The following is a 19,842-nucleotide window of genomic DNA, read 5'->3' as shown; positions in this document are numbered from 1 at the left end:
CAGCAGCTAGTCTTACCTTAGAAAGCTTTAACTATCCAACATAGTCAATTATCTTATGCATTTCAGACTGCCTGATATTATTACTAAATTACCAGCTCGCAAAAAGCAATTTGTAAGTAATGAAACTTGAGTAACCGGGTTGGAAAGGTAGGGTAGGCTTTATGTAGGAGCCAGTGGAGTATGAGCGAGCTCTATCATTAAGAAAAGTGGCATAGGTAGATTCACAGAAATGGAGTCTGGGTTTCCTTAGATGACAGGCTGCGCATTCCTCCTGCTAGATTTGCACTGAGAACATACTGCAGGAGCTTTATGGGAGAATAACGACCATATGTCTCCTTACCAAAACAGCACTGTATATGCTTCTCTACTGGTCCCGTCTTGCACAGGTGTATGTGGATAGTTTAATACCTGCTAGTTTCTACAACACTACAACAGCCCTCCTACTACACTCGTGGTGCATATATACACCTTCTTGGGAGTCTTCTCTTCTGTTTAGAGAGGCATCTTCTCAGCTAAGCTGAGGTCTGTCCTTTTCCTGTTGTCCTTCTGGCAATTTACCCATTGTTTGTACTTGGTGATTTATAAGCTCTGCTACGGTTGAACTGCACTTCCATTAGAGCACTATGAATACCAATCCAGATGTTGCTGTTGCACAACTAGGGTGTGCCAACTAATCTAGCAGCATCTGAGACAATGTGTCCTGGCAGTATGAACTAGATTTGCCGTCCGGCTGGTGACTTCCAGCTATAGGTTAGAGATCCATCCACCTGCTCATGCCACGTGGGGTTGGATCTTTTGAAAATACCAAGCTCTGCAGGCAAGGCTTCTTGGATTTCCTAGTGTACTAGGCTGGTGAACCTGTTGTTGTGGAAAATGAAAACGAGTCACACCATCTATTTGGTTCAAACAGTCTGAAGCCCTTTATTGAATAAAAGCATGCAGGGAGAAGGAGACAGAGATGGTCAGACGCAGGTGCCACCCTGGTCTCTCTATGTTCTGCCCCTATAATACCAGACTTATATAGGTCCAAATTCAAGCCAAATGATACATTTCCTTACCACTCAAGCATTATAAATAAAGCCTTATAAGGAATTAACGGAAGGGCAGCTTCATAACTGACTCACTGTATCATGAACAAGGTCAGCTCCCAGACTGCTGCACTGGGCAGCACAGCATGGGAAGGAGGTGACCAGCCCTCTGTGGAGAAAGAAGTGGTTTGGGACTATTTAGAAAAGCTGGACGAGCACAAGTCCATGGGGCTGGATGCGCTGCATCCAAGAGTGTTAAAGGAGTTGGCGGATGTGATTGCAGAGCCATTGGCCATTATCTTTGAAAAGTCATGGCGATCCAGGGAAGTCCCGGACGACTGGAAAAAGGCTAATGTACTGCCCATCTTTAAAAAAGGGAAGAAGGAGGATCCTGGGAACTACAGGCCAGTCAGCCTCACCTCAGTCCCTGGAAAAACCATGGAGCAGGTCCTCAAGGAATCAATTCTGAAGCACTTAGAGGAAAGTAATCAAGAACAGTCAGCATGGATTCACCAAGGGCAAGTCATGCCTGACTAATCTAATTGCCTTCTATGACGGGATAACTGGCTCTGTGGATGAGGGGAAAGCGGTGGACGTGTTGTTCCTTGACTTTAGCAAAGCTTTTGACACGGTCTCCCACAGTATTCTTGCCAGCAAGTTAAAGAAGTATGGGCTGGATGAATGGACGATAAGGTGGATAGAAAGTTGGCTAGATTGTCGGGCTCAACGGGTAGTGATCAATGGCTCCATGTCTAGTTGGCAGCCGATATCAAGTGGAGTGCCCAAAGGGTCTGTCCTCGGGCCAGTTTTGTTCAATATCTTCATAAATGATCTGGAGGATGGTGTGGATTGCACCCTCAGCAAGTTTGCAGATGACACTAAACTGGGAGGAGAGGTAGATACGCTGGAGGGTAGGGGTAGGATACAGAGGGTCCTAGACAAATTAGAGGATTGGGCCAAAAGAAATCTGATGAGGTTCAACAAGGACAAGTGCAGAGTCCTGCACTTAGGACGGAAGAATCCCATGCACTGCTACAGACTAGGGACCGAATGGTTCGGCAGTAGTTCTGCAGAAAAGGACCTAGGGGTTACAGTGGACGAGAAGCTGGATATGAGTCAACAGTGTGCCCTTGTTGCCAAGAAGGCCAATGGCATTTTGGGATGTATAGGTAGGGGCATTGCCAGCAGATCGAGGGACGTGATTGTTCCCCTCTATTCGACATTGGTGAGGCCTCATCTGGAGTACTGTGTCCAGTTTTGGGCCCCACACTACAAGAAGGATGTGGAAAAATTGGAAAGAGTCCAGCGGAGGGCAACAAAAATGATTAGGGGACTGGAACACATGAGTTATGAGGAGAGGCTGAGGGAACTGGGATTGCTTAGTCTACAGAAGAGACGAATGAGGGGGGATTTGATAGCTGCTTTCAACTACCTGAAAGGGGGTTCTGATGAGGATGGCTCTAGACTGTTCTCAGTGGTAGCTGATGACAGAACAAGGAGTAATGGTCTCAAGTTGCAGTGGGGGAGGTTTAGGTTGGATATTAGGAAAAACTTTTTCACTAGGAGGGTGGTGAAACACTGGAATGAGTTACTTAGGGAGATGGTGGAATCTCCTTCCTTAGATATTTTTAAGGTCAGGCTTGACAAATCCCTGGCTGGGATGATTTAGTTGAGGATTGGTCCTGCTTTGAGCAGGGGGTTGGACTAGATGACCTCCTGAGGTCCCTTCCAACCCTGATATTCTATGATTATCAAGATCTTATCAAGATCTGCGGCTTGCTGTGGCAGTGTTTTGACTAGGAACTTTTTCAGGGTTGAGGGTGCATATAATTTGGACTGCTAGGGACTCTTCCGGAGGCTCTTTTGGTTCTCTTCTAGTTAGAGATTGGCCTCGTTCATTATCTGGGTCAAGTGCCACAGACTAGCATATGTAAATGCTTTAGCTTAAGCCAAGTCTTAGAGGATACAGCCTGTGGGCCTCTTGCGTTACAGCTTTTGCATATGTTGCATATAGCGCATAGATTTTGCCGCAGAATGGGATGGGGTCAGTTTCAACAGCAAGGTTAATAGCAATTTCCCCTATACTGTTTAAGTCATTGGAATTTATACAGGCCCAGCTGGGCACTGGACAGCTCTGAACAGCTAGCACACTGTATAATAGACACTTCCAGGATGTGTTAGCCTTGGGTATCAATATGCTAAATTCAAATCAATCAACTTCTCACTCCGCCACAAGCTTCTTGTGTGAATTTGGGAAAGTCACAATCTCTCAGGGAAACTAAAGCACAATGGTGATGGGTAGGCATGGCTGGGAAACAAGAATTCCATTTTGTAAAAGAGAGGTTTCAAAACTTGTTTTTATTTCAGATCAGAACAAAGCCCTTTAAAAAATTTTTGTGGAAAAACCATGAATCATGCACCAAGATACCTGCCTCAGAATAGTCAATAGTCTAGTGGTTAGGGCATTGAGCTGGGAGAGCCAGGTTCAAAGTCCCTGCTCTTAATCAGGCAGTGCAGGGACTTGGGATGTGGAAGAGCCGGATCCCAGGTGAGTGCCCTAGGCTATTGGTGATTCTGGGTTCTCCTCTCACTTGCAGCAGGAATTCCATTCTGGAACTGAGACATCTTCCTGATAATTTCATTGAAACAGAGAGGCTTTCATGAAACATAGTTTTGATGTTAGAGGTTTTTAAGGCCTGGCTTGACAAAGCCCTACTTGGGATGAGTGAGTTGGGGATTGGTCCTGCTTTGAGCACGGGGTTGGACTAGATGACCTCCTGAGGTCCCTTCCAACCCTGATATTCTATGATGAATCTGCATTCTCCAGGAAGGAAAAATTCCTGACCCCCTCTGACACTATTTCCATTCTCCCACCCTTTCCTATCTACATAGTCCTTGCCCTGAAAAGTGTACACTACCTATTACAATGAAGCTAATCTCAGTTGGTGTTTCTAGATGCTTTAATATTACTGAACATAGGGCTAAGTGCAGGCTTTGTTGTTACTGCGATGGGATCACACTTGTGTGAGTGGTCAACTTCAACTTCCAGGTCTCTGCATGAAAATTTATCACAGTGCAGAGGCTGCATGCAAGGCCCTATTTATGACATAGGTCCTTACACAACATACAGAGCATTTTATGGGAGCCTCTTCATCTGTGGATGAGTCAAAACAAACCATCTGTGTTCATGCTGTATTGAAGAGGGTTCACATGGTAAAAGTGATTACGGAGACAGTAAAGCAACACACTCTATGTACTTATACAAAATTACTTTCAAAATCCAAGCTTCTTGCAAGCTTGACAAAAGTGGCCTTGAACTCCATGCTTTAAGAGGGGGACCAAGGTTACAGTATCCATTAGTCAATGGTATACGAGCTGCATGGAGAGATTTTCACATGTAAAGAACTGTGTTCCATTTTTAAAGGGCAAGGGTAAAAGACAATAGCAGATATTTGAAAGACTTACAGCATCTGCTACAGGGTATTGCATTATGTTCTTCCTCAGAATCAGCTCAAGAAGCCCTGCCAGTTAGCTTTGTATTTTCCCTGCCACAATAAACGTTAATGCAATTAAGAGTATTTTACAAAACTGCTATTGAAACATGAATTTGCTAATTCAATTGATATTAAGTTTCTGGCACTTAGACCAGAGCCTCTCTCAACCCTATGTGTGTGGGGAGGGGGGTGGAGAAGCTGCAAGTCACTAACAACATTCACATTTGAATCCGTTGTTACTGTGGATACTAATACTGCTGCCCTGAAGAAGCATCCAGTTCTAGGAAAGGCCATTATTATTATTTTGCACTGCAATGGCTTGTAGTGTAATATGACAGTAGGTACGGTGTTTTACTATGTGAGTACATGCATTTTACCATACTGGCAATATGTAGGATGCATATGGAAAATGCATATACAGTACAATGTAATCAAGAAAAGATGCATATAATGGGGTGTATTAACAGATGTGACATACCAAATCTGTCTGTTGGGGAGCCAAAAAAAACAAGAACTGGGCACAATTTCTCAATTTTGTACAGGAGTTCCCCTTCCCCCCTCTACCCCCCCTCAAAAAACACACCCCACCCATGTTTACATTTGATGCAGAAAACTTAACATGGTGTTCGTGGGACATGGGTTCAGGATGCCTTTGAGAAGGTTATACCCTCTACCCTCAGTGTTATAGATTAAGGTTAACCTCCAAGGTGAAGGTTTATCCAGAGTTATGGAATTATTTTACTTTCCTGCTATAAACACTAACAATCCTGGGAGAAACCTTGTTGATTGCAAGTTTTTCCCCATGATTTCATCTTGGCTTCCTGTCTGCAGGTATATTAAAGTATTGCAGTAAACAGCATGTCCAAACAAACACATACACCACAGGGATATGTTGCTGGGAGAGCCATACCTCTACGTTTAACTCTGTTATGCCTTGCAAGTATTATACTCCAGGAAATATTTATCCTCTACTGCATCCTTTATACTAAACAACTTACTACATATTACAGACTAACACGGCTGCTACTCTGAATCTGCAAAAAGAAAAGGAGGACTTGTGGCACCTTAGAGACTAACACATTTATTTGAGCATAAGCTTTCGTGAGCTACAGCTCACTTCATTGGATGCATACAATAGAAAATACAGTGGGGAGATTTATATACACAGAGAACATGAAACAATGGGTGTTACCATACACACTGTAACGAGAGTGATCAGGTAAGGGGAGCTATTACCAGCAAGGGGGGTGGGGGGAGATGATAAAACCTTTTGTAGTGATAATCAAGGTGGGCTATTTCCAGCAGTTGACAAGAACGTGTGAGGAACCGGGGGTGTGTGGGGGGGGGGGAATAAACATGGGGAAATAGTTTTACTTTGTGTAATGACACAGCCACTCCCAGTCTTTATTCAAGCCTAAGTTAATTGTGTCCAGTTTGCAAATTAATTCCAAGTCAGCAGTCTCTCGTTGGAGTCTGTTTTTGAAGTTTTTTTTGTTGAAGAATTGCTACTTTTAGGTCTGTAATCGAGTGACCAAAGAGATTGACACGTTTCAGAGATTGAAGTGTTCTCCGACTGGTTTTGGAACATTATAATTCTTGATGTCTGATTTGTGCCCATTTATTCTTTTACGTAAAGACTGTCCAGTTTGGCCAATGTACATGGCAGAGGGGCATTGCTGGCACATGATGGCATATATCACATTGGTAGATGTGCAGGTGAACGAGCCTCTGATAGTGTGGCTGATGTGATTAGGCCCTAGGATGATGTACCCTGAATGGATATGTGGACACAGTTGGCAACGGGCTTTGTTGCAAGGACAGGTTCCTGAGTTAGTGGTTCTGTTGTGTGGTTGCTGATGAATATTTGCTTCAGGTTGGGGGGCTGTCTGTAAGCAAGGACTGGCCTGTCTCCCAAGATGCCAATGGCCCACCTTGATCATCACTACAAAAGGTTCTCTCCTCCCCCGCCACCCCGTAATAGCTCACCTTACCTGATCACTCTTGTTACAGTGTGTACGGTAATACCCATTGTTTCATGTTCTCTGTGTATATAAAATCTCCCCACTGTATTTTCTACTGCATGCATCCAAAGAAGTGAGCTGTAGCTTACGAAAGCTTATGCTCAAATAAATTTGTTAGTCTCTAAGGTGCCGTAAGTACTCCTTTTTTTTAACTTGCTACATACAATTCATAGTGCATAGTCTTTAATGGCTTACAAATGTGTAAGCCCTGTTACTTGGCACCACATCTGCAAGAGAAGTTTACTCAGTCATTTCTTGGCAAATAAAGGGCCTGAGCTTGCAGACTTGACTCATGTGAGTCAGGGTTGTAGGATTGGGCTCCTAATACAGGTTTCAGCTTGTTCTTTTCTACAGCGGACATGGTATGCCTCAAGGTGAACCAAACCACATACGCAGTCCTAGCTAAGGCAACTTCTGGTTGAGTGCCTTTATGAATGTCCTTTGATGCGGCAAATGACTGTTTTGAGTCATGGCATATCATTCAGTAGGTTGCTTGCACCTAGGGTGACCAGATGTCCTGATTTTATAGGGACAGTCTTGATTTTTGGGTCTTTCTTATATAGGCACCATTTACCCCAAGCCCCTGTCTTGATTTTTCACACTTGCTGTCTGGTTACCCTACCTGCACCTACAGGAAACCCACAGAGCATTTTACTCCGCAAACTATGTGTCTATTTATGTACATCAGACATGCAATTTACTGATGCATTAAGAAGTTTCATCTAAATGTTTTACCCTTATAGGGGGAGTATCTATCGTTGCTAGTAACTTTGGATGTACAGCAACAGATAGAATTAATCTCACTATTCCATGTGAGTTTGTATCTTCATGTTTCCCAACAGTGACCATCCCTGCTGTCTCTTCTGTTTATAATCTAGCTGACTGATATTATAGAGCACTAAACTCTTTGTTTAGACTTTAACAGCCTAGAAGGGAGTTTTGAGCTTCTGATGTAGAGGAATCCCCCAGTGTTGAAAAGCACAGACGCACAGGGCCAGAAACTTGCACCACCAGCTTCCCCCATGCGGTGTAGAGGGAATGCTGGGGTGAGCTAGGGCTGGAAGGCACTGTGCTTTAGTTGTCCTGGACTAGTGGAACAACTGGTAGAAGTTACAGAAACTAGCTGACCATTGGATCAGGGAAGGTTGAAAGCGGCCTCCCAACCAGCTGCACAGACTGAGGTCAGCACAGAAGAGGATCAAGCTCCTTCTCTTTGTATTTCCTGTAAAGCACCAGCTGTACTTCTGGCATAGCAACAGCAACTTAAAAAAACCCAAAGAACTAGACAGGATCTTTGTAGACAATGTATTTTGTTGACAACGTAATATGTTTAGAGTCAACATACCGTAGAATAAAATATTTGCAAGTGGAACACATTTAAAATGAGTAGAAACTATCTGCAATATATTTCTAAGACAAAGGGATCTCCTCACATTTATTGATATCACAAGGTATATGCAATTCCTGATGGCAGGGCTCAGAGAACTATATTGCATGATATGTCACCCCACCCTATCAGCTTAAATGCAGTTGTTGGTGTGGGTGAGGGGGATTTCAGTTTTTGTTTAAGGGATGAAGCAGGAATCAGAAAATATTTTACCGCATGGTACTAAATTGCCTGGTTAAATATACTTCAAAGGTTTAAGTCTGTCTTTTTCCCTAAAAGTAATATTCCCTATTTTCTGGCTGCAACCGATACTGTATTAAGAAGCTGATACAGGTATTTTTTTTAATTGGACATTTTTAGGGCTGAAAAGGCTGTAGGAGAGAATTTCTCTCTAAAATGAGGCTATTAATCTCCGCAGTTTAAATACCCCCTTTTCTGCTCCATATATTAAAAACTTACTAATATAATGTAGAAAGCTCTTGTCCATAACTTTATTTAGACCAGCTTAATTTGGCCTGAGAATGATAAACTCAAACTACTAATTGGACACCTTGTCCCTATGTCTTAAGGAAGTGTGACCCAGGGACCTCTTGGTTCCAACTGGCTTGTTTTCTTCCTTCTTAACCCTACAGGACCCATCCTAAGGCACAGCCATGTCTCCCCAATACCTTAGGAGTCAATCCTGCATACTACTCTCCCTCCAGGAAAGACTCCATACCCGTATGAAGGTCTATTCTGCCCTCCTGCTGGTCCTATTGCTAGCTTCTTTGGTCCAGGATGTAGATGAACTAAGCCTGGTTTCTGGATATCAGGTAAGTTCAATACCTAATCACCCACTGGTATCTAAACTAAGGCCATGTCTACGCTACCTGAAATCAATGCAGCGGTGTCGATTTAATGGGTCTGGTGAAGACATGCTAAGTCGATGGGAGAGTGTCTCCTGTCGACATAGGTAGACTTACAGTGGTGTCTACACTGCGATAAGTTATGCCAGTTACGTAACTAAAGTTGACATAACTTACAGCAATATTTTAGACCAGCCCTAAAATGAGTTTTTGTAAATAAAAGATAAAATTATCATGGCACTTAAAAGCCTAACTCACTTTTGAAAATGGGCCTGATGCATTTTGACCATCCCCATGCCCAGACATCTACAAAACAAAAATCTTTGTCATCCAAATGGCAGTTGCCCAGTGAGGACCACACCCAACAGAAGGGATGATGGGAATTTACTGGAAGGCAAAGAATCCTTTTGGACTAAGCCAAGTAGGTAAACTCCTTCCTGACCTTCAGTCTGGTGCTCACTAGTTTCTGGTGTGTACCACTGTAATAGCAAAGGGGGAAGAGCCTGGCAACTCCGGAGCAAGAACACTTCCATCCTGGAGTGATCAATCCCAGAAGCAGTGGAAGCTCGCTTTGAATGTGGGGTCAGAGTGTCAAACGGGAGGGGAGGTTAGGTTGTCTGGGGATAGCTGCTCCCAGTTCCTGAGAATGAGGCAGGGCTTGGGCCTCAGGGGGCGGTGTGTGATTGATTGGGGGGGGGGGGCAGAAACACAGAGCAGCCCCCACAATATTTCTATTGAGGAGGCACAAACCTACTCATCACTGTGTTCCCACACCTGCCTAAGACCCAGCTCCCAATGTAAGGTGGGAGAAAAGGGTAACGCTTAGCCAAATAGTGATAGATTGGGAGACACTGCCATTCCCATGGTCCTCAGGTATCATACAATTCTACCCCTGGACAAGGAGTGACAGAGAACATATGAGGTATCTGTGCACTGGGGGGTCAGGAAGCTGCCATCCACGGCATCCCGACCAGAGCCAGTCTTCTCTTCAGTGTGAACTACCCTGCTCAAAAGTAAGCTATCCAGTAACATTTGCCTTTTTTTTTTAAGCAGAGTATTGTAGTCTGAGGAATGTTCAAGGACACCTCTCCTGCTGCCTGCATTTCTAGAGAAACACCTTCTACGTCATCTGATTTAAAAAACAAAGATGATAACCTTTGAAGCAGCCCAAAGTGAAACACTCCACAAATAGCTTTAAAACAAATATTCTTGAGGCAGGTACTGAAGCTGAACCTGGCTTTAACCAGATGGGGGAAACCCCTCTGCTATTAGCTTTTCTCCTGCTGGTATTTGGAGGAATGTTCAAGGGCACATCGGCTGCTGTCTGCATTTCTAGGTAGTAGATTTTGGACCTAAAATTTACTGGCCAGCTAGAAGAACAATACTGCAAAACCAATTTAGCTCTCACAGCTGAGCCTCACTTAACTGGAATTATTTATCCTTTCAGCTTGCAGAAATGGGTCTATGGTGGCCTTCTAGGCCCATACACCAAAAATAACTGTAAAACCACACACGTATCAGCAGAACTAGTGTCAACTAAAGATAATAAAGAACTTCATCATCAAACCACCCTCTTGTGATAAGCCTGAGTAACAGCAGCACATTGCATGGCCTCTGAAAGCCAGTGTACCAAGAGGTGAAGGTAAAGGGTAGAGTCCCCTGAGAATGCCTCCCATGCAAGATGTACAAATCCAAGGGCTATTGACTTGAAGTCCACCACACTCTGATAATTACCACACTCCAGGGTAATATACTAGATGTATAACAAACCTTCTTCAGGTATTTTTTGTATCTATATAATAGGTCTGTAAATCTAGCTAACAAATTTCTCATCAATGTGTGTTGGGGCAGACACACTGTAAAAAGTGTTCCTTTTCAGACAGCTCTTTAAATGCTCACTTTCAGCCAACAGAAAAAGAACCGAGGCACTCACAGATGGCTAGTGAACTCACCTTCATGTTTTACTGAAGCTGTGGGTACTATGGAGTGCTGTAACCCTGGCTGTCTTTTCATGACAGTCTTTTCTTAGTCTCCTCAGACATGTACCTCTCCGGAGTGGCGGAGTGCCTGCTGGGGTAATTTTCAGGGATTAGTGACTGCTCCATGTTTCTCCATCTGTAACAAAAGAGCATCTTCAAGCAAGAATGTGATAACTGTGTACAATAAGCATTCTCAAACTGTTTGGTATTTTAGCCTGGATGGGCTCTTATGAGAGATAGTGCCTCAGGGACACTGCCCCTCACATTTGTGATAGTCTGACTCATCTCCCCTCCCACCGCAGTGGCAACGACAGCAATTGCTTACAGGGAATAATAATACTGGGAAAGTTATTTATGCATGCCTGACTGTTTCTTTTTTGGGGGAAAAAAAATTAGTCACGCTGTGTTTGCTCTTCGTTTCATCTCCCTGTGCCATCTGTTCTAAGCCTGCGGAGAAAAAACAAGGAGGAGAGCCAGGTCCTGTTAACCAACCAGCCCTCCATGGTCCATGGATCACTGTTTGTGAAACTTGGATCTATGTAAACCACCTGAGTTACTTTACCCTGTGTAGGAGGCTGCCCCTCACAATTCTCAACTGAACTGGAACAGGGATGGTTGAAGAGTGGACATACCATAAAACATCTTGATTTATGTTGTGAACCCTAGGGGGTCATGAAAGGCACTATCAGCTAAAGCAAAGACACTTTTTCTTCCCACTCCCAACCTTATCCTTCATGTCCAAGTATCCTCTGTCAACCTTTTGAACACACACACACAAGGGAGTTGGGAACACTTGACTTCGAATAAGGGGTCCCCAACCTGCGAAGGTGGTGGTAAGGAAAGATGGTCCTTTTTAGTTAAATATGTTGGTGGAACATCTACTTTGACTTTTATAAAACATGTGCACTCACTGCCTAAGCCTCTAGCAAATGTACATTAATAATTCACGGCAGCATGTCAAATGTGACCGGCTAACACTTAACTGAACACAGTGGAGTCTTGGCTCCTTAAAACATGTGTTTCTCGGTCTGATCTATAAAAATCTGGGCAGTTTAAATCATTCAAGTGGCAACAAATGAGCTCTATTTACACAACACATGGCACAGACAACCCCGTAACTGGCAAAGATCCATATATTTCAGTCTACAGAATTAGAAAGCTGCACTTTCAGAATATTGACTGGCCCTCCAGAAAGATTCTATTTGCTCACCAAGATACCTTTGAGATAAAGCTGCTCTCATAAGTATTCTATTGGGGGTCACAAGCAAAAACGAGCATGCCAGTATTCAACTGTTCTGTGCAAAACAGGAGAACATTAAGCAGTGTATGGTTAACCCTGGAAAACGCCAAAGTTAAAATTTGTATGTACAATCCCCACTTTGCTCCCTTTATAGACAATCATAATCCATAAGCATCAGTGATGAGCTGCCTAAATCTTAACGGGTTCCCTCCTCACCCCACGAGGGGGTCGTTGCCCATCCTCTCCCACCCGGAGCCCTGTCCCCTGAACTGGGCAGCAGGGTATTGTGGGCCACTGTAGTGGGTGCCCACCCCACCCCTAAGAGCCAGAGGCACCCGCCGGGGGGCGAGGTGGGGAGTCCCGGAGGTGCTTACCTGGTGCAGCTCCCAGGAAGCATCTGGCAGGTCCCTCTGGCTCCTGGGAGCAGTCGCTCCCACACTGATCACATTAAAAGTGACACCTTAGGCGCCGACTCCCTGGGTGCTCCAAGACTGGAGCACCCACTGGCAGCTCCTCAGCCCACGCCCAGCCCCATATCACCTCACCTCTGCTGAATGCACTGCCCCACTCTGCTCCCCCACCCCCCAACCGTGGCTTCCTGCGAATCAGCTGTTCTGGCAAGAAGCCTGGGAGGGCAGAGAAGCAGGCGGTGGCTTCACACTCAGGCCGAGGGTGGCGGAGGTGAGCGGGGGCGGGGAGCGGTTCCCCTGCGCTCCCCCCCCCGCCCACGGGTTAACTGCTGCGGCACGGGTGGCCCTCCTCGCACTCCCCTCCACCTCCTGGGCCTGAGCAGGAAGCCGCAGCCTGCCCCAGCTGATTCGCGGGAAGCCTGGTGGGCGCAGAGAAGCAGAGCGGGGTGGCTCGTTCAGGGGAGGAGGCAGAGGCGGAGCAGAGGTGAACTGGAGCCGGGGGGTGGGGCGGGGAGCTGCTGGTGGGTGCTCTTCACCCACCAAATTTTCCCATTGGGTGCTCCAGGGCTGGAGTACCCATGGAGTCGGCGTCTAAGGCGCCACTTTTGGCTGGTTAAATTTAGAAGCCCTTTTAGAACCGGTTGTCCCTCACAGAACAACTGGTTCTAAAAGGGCTTCCAAATTTAACAACTGGTTCTAGCGAACCGGCTCCAGCTCACCACTAATAAGATTACATAACGTTTCTCAAATCGTATCACACAAGTGTGTCATCTCGTAGTTTTGTCCCTTTTTATTTACTCTAACTTCATCATTGTCTAATATCGCTAATATTATTGACTTGGACTTTTTATATGGTGGTAAGCTTTCCTCTCTCGCGATGGTGTCCATTTTACAGGTTCTGTAAGCATTCATGTGAGACAGACAGGGATATGGTGATTTCAAAATGTGAACTTGCCCAAGGGCAGCTTGTTGTATTGCATTCTAAACAGTTTTCCTGCCTGGGAAAGCTGTTTGATGCCTCGCAGAAGTCCCATCAGTGAGAGCAATCTGGAGCTATAGCCTTTGAATGAGACTCACCGATAGAATTGGCTGTGAAAAATGCTGAGGTTTTGGAAAAGTCCCACCCTACCTGAGATGAAAAGCCAAAACATTCACCTTTTTGTGTGGAAGTCAAATTCCAAAATTTTGTTTCAGAAAGGATGACATGTTTTGACACTGGGAATGTTTCCCAAATGAAATATGCTTCCCACGCTCCCTGGGCTCCCGAAAGCCTGTGCTGCCAGGGAAGCAGCTGGGTGAGTTGGCCAAAGAACAGGCAGGTTTCTGTCAAAAGTTTCGTCAAAAATCACCACAAACCTGTAGAGCGTTTAGATTTCAGCAAATTGGCATTTTCTAACCAAGAGGGAGTTGTCTGTTAAGAAATTCTTCTACTACACCTGTGTTCCTTGTCTTTCTGCCACGTTACCCCGAAGGAGTTAAACTAGTAACCGTGGGGCCACAGCCTAGGTGCAACTTTGGAGAAGTTGTGCATAAGCAACCAAGAGCGGGATTGGGGGAAGGCTCGGGAGGTCTTCCACTGACAGTCTAACCCACCTTTATGGTGTATCCCATGTCCCCGGGAAGGGAGTTAAACAAGTGATCTGAGCCTGGGAATGTGCCTTAGAGGGACAGTCCTAAAAACAGTGACTAGACTCTGTCTAGACCCCATATTAGGGTTTGCTTCCTGGAAAGCAATTGCTTTTTTGGTAGATTAAGGTCTAGCCTACGCTAGAAACTTGCCAGTATAATGGTGTCTGTTAGGGGTGTGATTGATTGAATTTACGACATTTCTATACTGGCAAAAGCCCGAGTGCAGAGACCGTTACACTGACATAAAGGTGCTTTTGCTGACATAGCTTATTTTTCTCTGGAAACAGGTGGGAAATGCCACAGTTAGAATGGGTAACACATTCTAATTCATGGAAATATATTTTGTACAAAAGTTTGCTTTTAAGAGGAGTAATACCAGCAGGAAATGGTATCTGAATGTAGACCAAAGAAACAGGTAAGAATTATTTTCTACAGGAACTTTTCTGTATTAGTCTCACTTCTGGGTATGTCAGGCCTTCTGTTGGAGACACTTTGATTATTAAATCTGGCCTTTTAAGCTTCTAGTGCTTGGTGAACTCATTTTCATTTCTGATAGGAAAATAACAGACTGTCACACAAAGCCTTTTCCTTTGCATAATTTTCTAACATACGTGTGACACATGGCATAGATGACAATGAAAGACTTAAAATTTAAGCTGATGATTCAGAATTAATAATGAGAAACAACTTTATTATTGTCTAGGGGAATCAAAACAGGTTGCTGATTGTCTAACACCATTTGCACAACTTCAAATGGCATACACACAAACCAGGAAACCTGTGCTTCATTAGAACTGCTAAAATCTCCAGTCATATTGTAGCCATAGGATAAAACTACCTCTAGAAGTGTATTGCAAGTTTTTATACTTTTTTTTTTTTACTTCAGAAACCTTACTAGTGTGATCTTTTAGAAGATATTCAGAAGAGTGCCAATAGCAAAGCCTTTAAATACCTCAAGACAAGAAAGCTTAAATTCTGCTTTATGTTTGGACTGTCAAGGATGCCTGTAGACTGCTTCCCCACACCCTTTTAAGCCGCCTAAGTAGAAAATTCTTGGGTAGTCTGAGGCTGTTATCTTTAGATCTAATGAAGACTTTCAAAGCCTGTTGCATAAGAAAATTCTAATGAAAAGGAATGATCATTTCACAAGCTTTGTTTTTTCTGGACATTAGAAGCTAAAAAGAACGGACATTTTCTATACTGCACAATATTTCTTTGAAATGCTTCACTTTGGTGCAAGACAGCACACACAAATTTCACAGCTGGGTTTGTTGAAAATGTTTAAGTGAATCCGAAAGCGAAGAAAAAAAAAATACCAGAGATAATGCAGACCCCACTACAAAATGAGGGAGCCAAAAATCAGTAAGTCCAAGATGGCTAAACAACTGACCAGCTCCTTTCTGATCAGCCTTTAACAATATAAGGAAAAGAGGATTGAACATTTTGAAGTAACAAAGAGTTTGTCAACATGCAGAAGCTGCTGATTACAGAATAAAAAGATGAGGAGATGCTTGGGAAAACTGATGATTTGTAGTAAGACTTGTTTTGGGTATTACAGTAGTACCCACTGGCCTCTGTAAGGATCAGGGCCCCATTGTGCTTGGCACTGTAAGGCCATGTCTACACCACAGACTTTGGTTGCTGCAAGTTAAGTCCGCATAAAGTTGCTGCAGTTAGTATATTGCTTGTGCACACTCGGCTCTTTGTGTTGGCAGTGTGTGTGCTCACTAGGACTGCTTGTGCCAGTGCACCATGGGTAGGTATCCCAGTGTGCAACCTGCCAGTGCAGTGTGGTTTGGGAAGTTTTGGCAATGCATGGTGGGACAGAAGCAAGTCACGCAGGAGTGACTGGGAACAAGGGGTCAACTTCCCAGCATGCAATTGTCTCCATCCCATAATGTCCTCAATAAGTTTGGTGCCTTTGTTAAATATCTCATTAACCCGCATGGCCTTCCTTGCCATCCACCATCTCTGACAGAAGCCTGGAGTCTGCACAGCTCTGCATGATTGTTTATAAGTGTTGCAAGCACAGGGTGTGTGATCCTCTGGAGTTTGCAGAGCCGTAAGGAGAACCTCATCAGTGTAGAGCATAACAGTTTCTTGGAGGACAGATTGCTCTGGGACACAGCAAGAATCAATTCAAAGTCACTGGTGGCATTCTCAGAGCAGCTGCAGATGGTGGAGTGCTGCTTCTAGGCCTCAGAAACGTGGAGTAAGTGGTGGGGTTGCCTCATAACACAGGCCTGGAATGATGAGCAGTGGCTGCAGAACTTATGAATGCTCAGGGACAGGAGAATGAGAGCTGCACTGACAATGGAGATGCGACTGGAGATCGTACTGTGGAAACTTCCACTGTGGGAGCCGTTGTCAGGCAATAAATAGTTTCCTGCTATGCAAGATAGTGATTCTTGGCAATGTGCAGGACACAGGATGGTTTTGCAGCTATGGGGTTCCTGAACTGTGGTGGAGCAACAGACAACCCATACGTCCCTATTTTGGCACCCAACCACCTTGCCACAAGCGTACGTCAGAAGAAAAGGCTACTTTTGTATGCTTATTCAAGCACTGGTGGATTACCAGGGATGTTTCATTGCTGGCTGGTCAGGGAAGGGGCATGAAGCTTGCATCTCTAAAGAATACAGAAAGCTACAATCAGGGACTTCCTTTCCCCATGGGTGGATTACCATTGGCAATGTTGAAATGCCCAAAGTGATCCTGGGGACGCAGAATACCCCTTGCTCATGAAGCCCTATATCAGCCACCTTGACAGCACCAAGGAAAGATTCAGCTATAGAAGAACCTCAGAGATACATCAGAGGTTGTGGACTGCCCGGTCAACCGGTCACCATAGGGAACTGGAAGTAACCAATCAGGCAGCAGCAGGGATTTCCCCCCCGCCCCAAATACTATACTGTGCCTGTATTCCATCTTAAAGGTAGGCACATCTGGGCTGCCTGTCCCCATCCCCATCCCTTACTGCCCCCTGCACGGAGCAGCCACTTACAGGTAAGAGGTGGTGAACGCTGTTTTCCCCTCTCCCTGCATCCAATGCAATGTGGAAGAGTGGCAAGGGGTGTGAAGGGAGGCGCTGTAATGGAGTTCTCCATGGACTGCGAAAGGAGGTGAACCTGTGATTGTTGAACACGTAGGGCCACAAGAATCTGCAGCATCTGTGATTCCAAATTATGTCCTGGTGCATCTCCCTCTCCTTCTGCTGAGACTCTGGGGCCTTTCTCCAGTCTACCTCTTCAAACTGTCTGCAATATTCACCCTCCAAGCCCTTTGCGCACTGTCTTACAGGATCTCATTGAACAAGTCATCCCTCATCCTTTTCTTTCTCCTTTTTATCTGGCTCGGACATTCCATAGCTGTGGAGAGGGGAAATCCCTCAACGCTGCAATGGCAGCAGCTGCAGCTAAAACACCTGCAGGTACCACTGTCAGTACTGTCACAACAGAAGTCAAAAGTTAAGATTCAGAACTTCCTTCCCTTCCTCCCCAGAAGCTTTACACAAGGCATGCTTATTGACACTTCTGCTTTGGAGTGCTTGTGCCCAGTGCCACTCAGAGCACCAGCCCCGCTGAGTATGGCCTGCCAGCAGTGAGGAAAATGAGGGAATTGCTCAATTGCATGAAACTATGAGTATAGGGTGCTGGCAATGAATACTGGCACCATTTCCCACAGCCCGGGATGATTCCAGCTGCTCGCTCACTCCAGAGGGGGACAAAAGCAAAGAAAGCACGATTGCTGCTAGTGCCCTGAAGCCACCCAGGCCCATATGGTGCATGCCTGTGTTCCTTCCCCTGCACTGGGACTAACTGCATTGGGGTGGAGTCTCAAACAGGTCAAGTGAGCTGTAGCTCACGAAAGCTCATGCTCAAATAAATTGGTTAGTCTCTAAGATGCCACAAGTACTCCTTTCCTTTTTGCGAATACAGACTAACACGGCTGTTACTCTGAAACAGGTCCTGGCTCACGACACAGCTGCACCTCCCAATTTGCATGTCAACCATCCTCCACCTCCACACTGTTCATGCCACAGGCCTGTAACTCAGGCTCCACAGTGCCTCTGTGAGATAGGAGTGGGGTCTCTGCCAAAAGGCTCAGCACTGGATTGAATGTTGGCCTCTGTAGCCTTCTGTTATATGCCTGCCGCAGTTCCTTTGCTTTCATGCAGCACTGCTGCTCATCCTTGCCGCATCCCTTACCTTGTCTCCCCCGTGCAATCTGCTTGTAGATGTCCACATTCTTACGGTGGATCCATAGTGGTGCTTGCACTGTCTCTTCTCGCCACAGGCCCAATGTCTCTTGTTTAGTCCAAACTGGAGTGTGCTTGGAGCGTGTAGCCAGCATGGTCAGCTGGGCAGTTGCACACCAGAATGGAGAGCTGCTACGTGTGCTCACCAAGCTGGGCAATCAGGAAAAGGCATTTCAAAAATTCATGGGGCTCTAAACGAGAGGTGGCCCTTCCGGTCTCTGTGACCCTGGGGCAGTGGAGGTCACAATTGTGAGCAGAGCAGTCAGCATCGGGTATTGCGGTACAGCTGCTGGAGGACTATGAGGGTTAACATCGTAATGTAGCATCTACTCTTGCACTGTGTTGACCTCAGTACACACAGACTATGGCTCAATGCCACTAGGGGAGGTGGTGGTACTGTGTTGCTGTAATGGGGCATATACGTTGGCAGGAGACACATTTAAGTGTAGACACGTGCCCCAACTAGGTTGACACAAAGTGGCTTAAGTCAACCTACCTTTGTAGTGTAGACCAGGCCTAAGAAACACCTAGTCCCTGCTCCTAAGATCTAACAATCTAATTTGCATGTCAGTTCCTAGGGGAGTTAGCAACTGCAGTCACTCAACCATGGCTGCTTTTTAAGAAAACAAAACAACCGAACAAGCAAAAAAAAGCCCCCAAGGCATTGGAAAAGAACAAATGTGACTCCAGGTTTTTTTTTTTTTATCTTGTAACTTCAGTCCTTGGTAAAATAATTGATTAAATGAGAGAGAGCTTGAACTTCAGTATACTGGAACCATGTATAATAGACAATATGGATGTGTCAACAAATAAAATCAACTAATGCTGCAAGGCAAAGCTGAACGCTCTTTCATTATGGAACAGCAAAATTAGTGCACAAACAATTTAATAGGCATAGCTGCAGAAAGGGGGGGTGAAGTGTTGCAGGGGGAAGACCCTGCTTATAAGCTGTGGTATGAGCCAATGCGCTGGAGAGGGAGCCAGGCCAGAAGCTACTGCGGGGTGAGCTTCCACTCCAACATCACCCGGGACCTCTTGCCCCTGGGGACAACACCTCTGCAGGCCTCCTGCCACACTTTAAATGGTGCTACCCAGCCGCTGATAGGTCTAGTACGCCTACTAAAAGAAATTATGGTTGAAAGTGCTTCAAAGGTATTAGTCTAACAGTACCACAAAATTAAACTTCACATACAATTTGCAGCTTCAAAGAATATACAATGTTAGCAAGTCTGGAAATGAGCAATTAAGGGATCCCGCCAGTTCTATGCTGCCGTATCATCCTTCTTTACTCCACCTAATTTGAGCATTGCCAACCCTAAGCATTCAGTCATGAGATTTTAAAACAAAATGTTGGGGTTCTTTTCATTGGTCCTCTGGTTTCTGAGCCTTTAGTATGCACTTGGGTTGCATTTTCAAGCTTTTACCCACAACTCAACTCTCCCCGCCGCCTTCCCAGAGATTCTCCTGTGATCACCTGGCTACAGGAGTTGGGGCTTTAAGAAAATTTTTTGTAAAACTTGCGATAAAATTGTTAGTTGGTAACATTGCCAT

At 45.1% G+C, this 19,842-nt stretch overlaps 1 protein-coding gene and 1 long non-coding RNA gene across 14 annotated transcripts in view; one reads left to right on the top strand and one right to left on the bottom strand.

Annotated features, from left to right (window-relative positions):
• LOC122464117 overlaps positions 1-10,344 on the top strand; it is a 36,666-nt gene extending 26,322 nt beyond the window's left edge. For 2 of the 5 annotated variants that reach the window (XR_006288009.1, XR_006288010.1), the window contains exons 2-3: positions 8,563-8,742; positions 10,223-10,344. This is a non-coding gene — a long non-coding RNA (uncharacterized LOC122464117). Of the gene's footprint in view, positions 1-8,562; positions 8,743-9,116; positions 9,197-9,825 lie in introns of all 5 variants that reach the window. The other 3 variants (XR_006288013.1, XR_006288012.1, XR_006288011.1) reach the window with 3 other exon arrangements.
• HTR1F (5-hydroxytryptamine receptor 1F) overlaps positions 1-19,842 on the bottom strand; it is a 187,235-nt gene that overhangs the window by 14,090 nt on the left and 153,303 nt on the right. For 7 of the 9 annotated variants that reach the window (XR_006288008.1, XR_006288007.1, XR_006288006.1 and 4 more), the window contains one exon: positions 10,728-10,890. The gene's annotated coding sequence lies outside the window, so the exon portion shown is untranslated. The remainder of the gene's footprint in view (positions 1-10,727; positions 10,891-19,842) is intronic. The other 2 variants (XM_043538402.1, XM_043538406.1) reach the window with 2 other exon arrangements.

Source organism: Chelonia mydas, chromosome 1 (assembly GCF_015237465.2).
Source record: "Chelonia mydas isolate rCheMyd1 chromosome 1, rCheMyd1.pri.v2, whole genome shotgun sequence".
Taxonomy (NCBI): Eukaryota; Metazoa; Chordata; order Testudines; family Cheloniidae; genus Chelonia; species Chelonia mydas.
The sequence above is the reverse complement of the archived record's forward strand: the minus strand, read 5'-3'. Positions and strand labels throughout refer to the sequence as shown.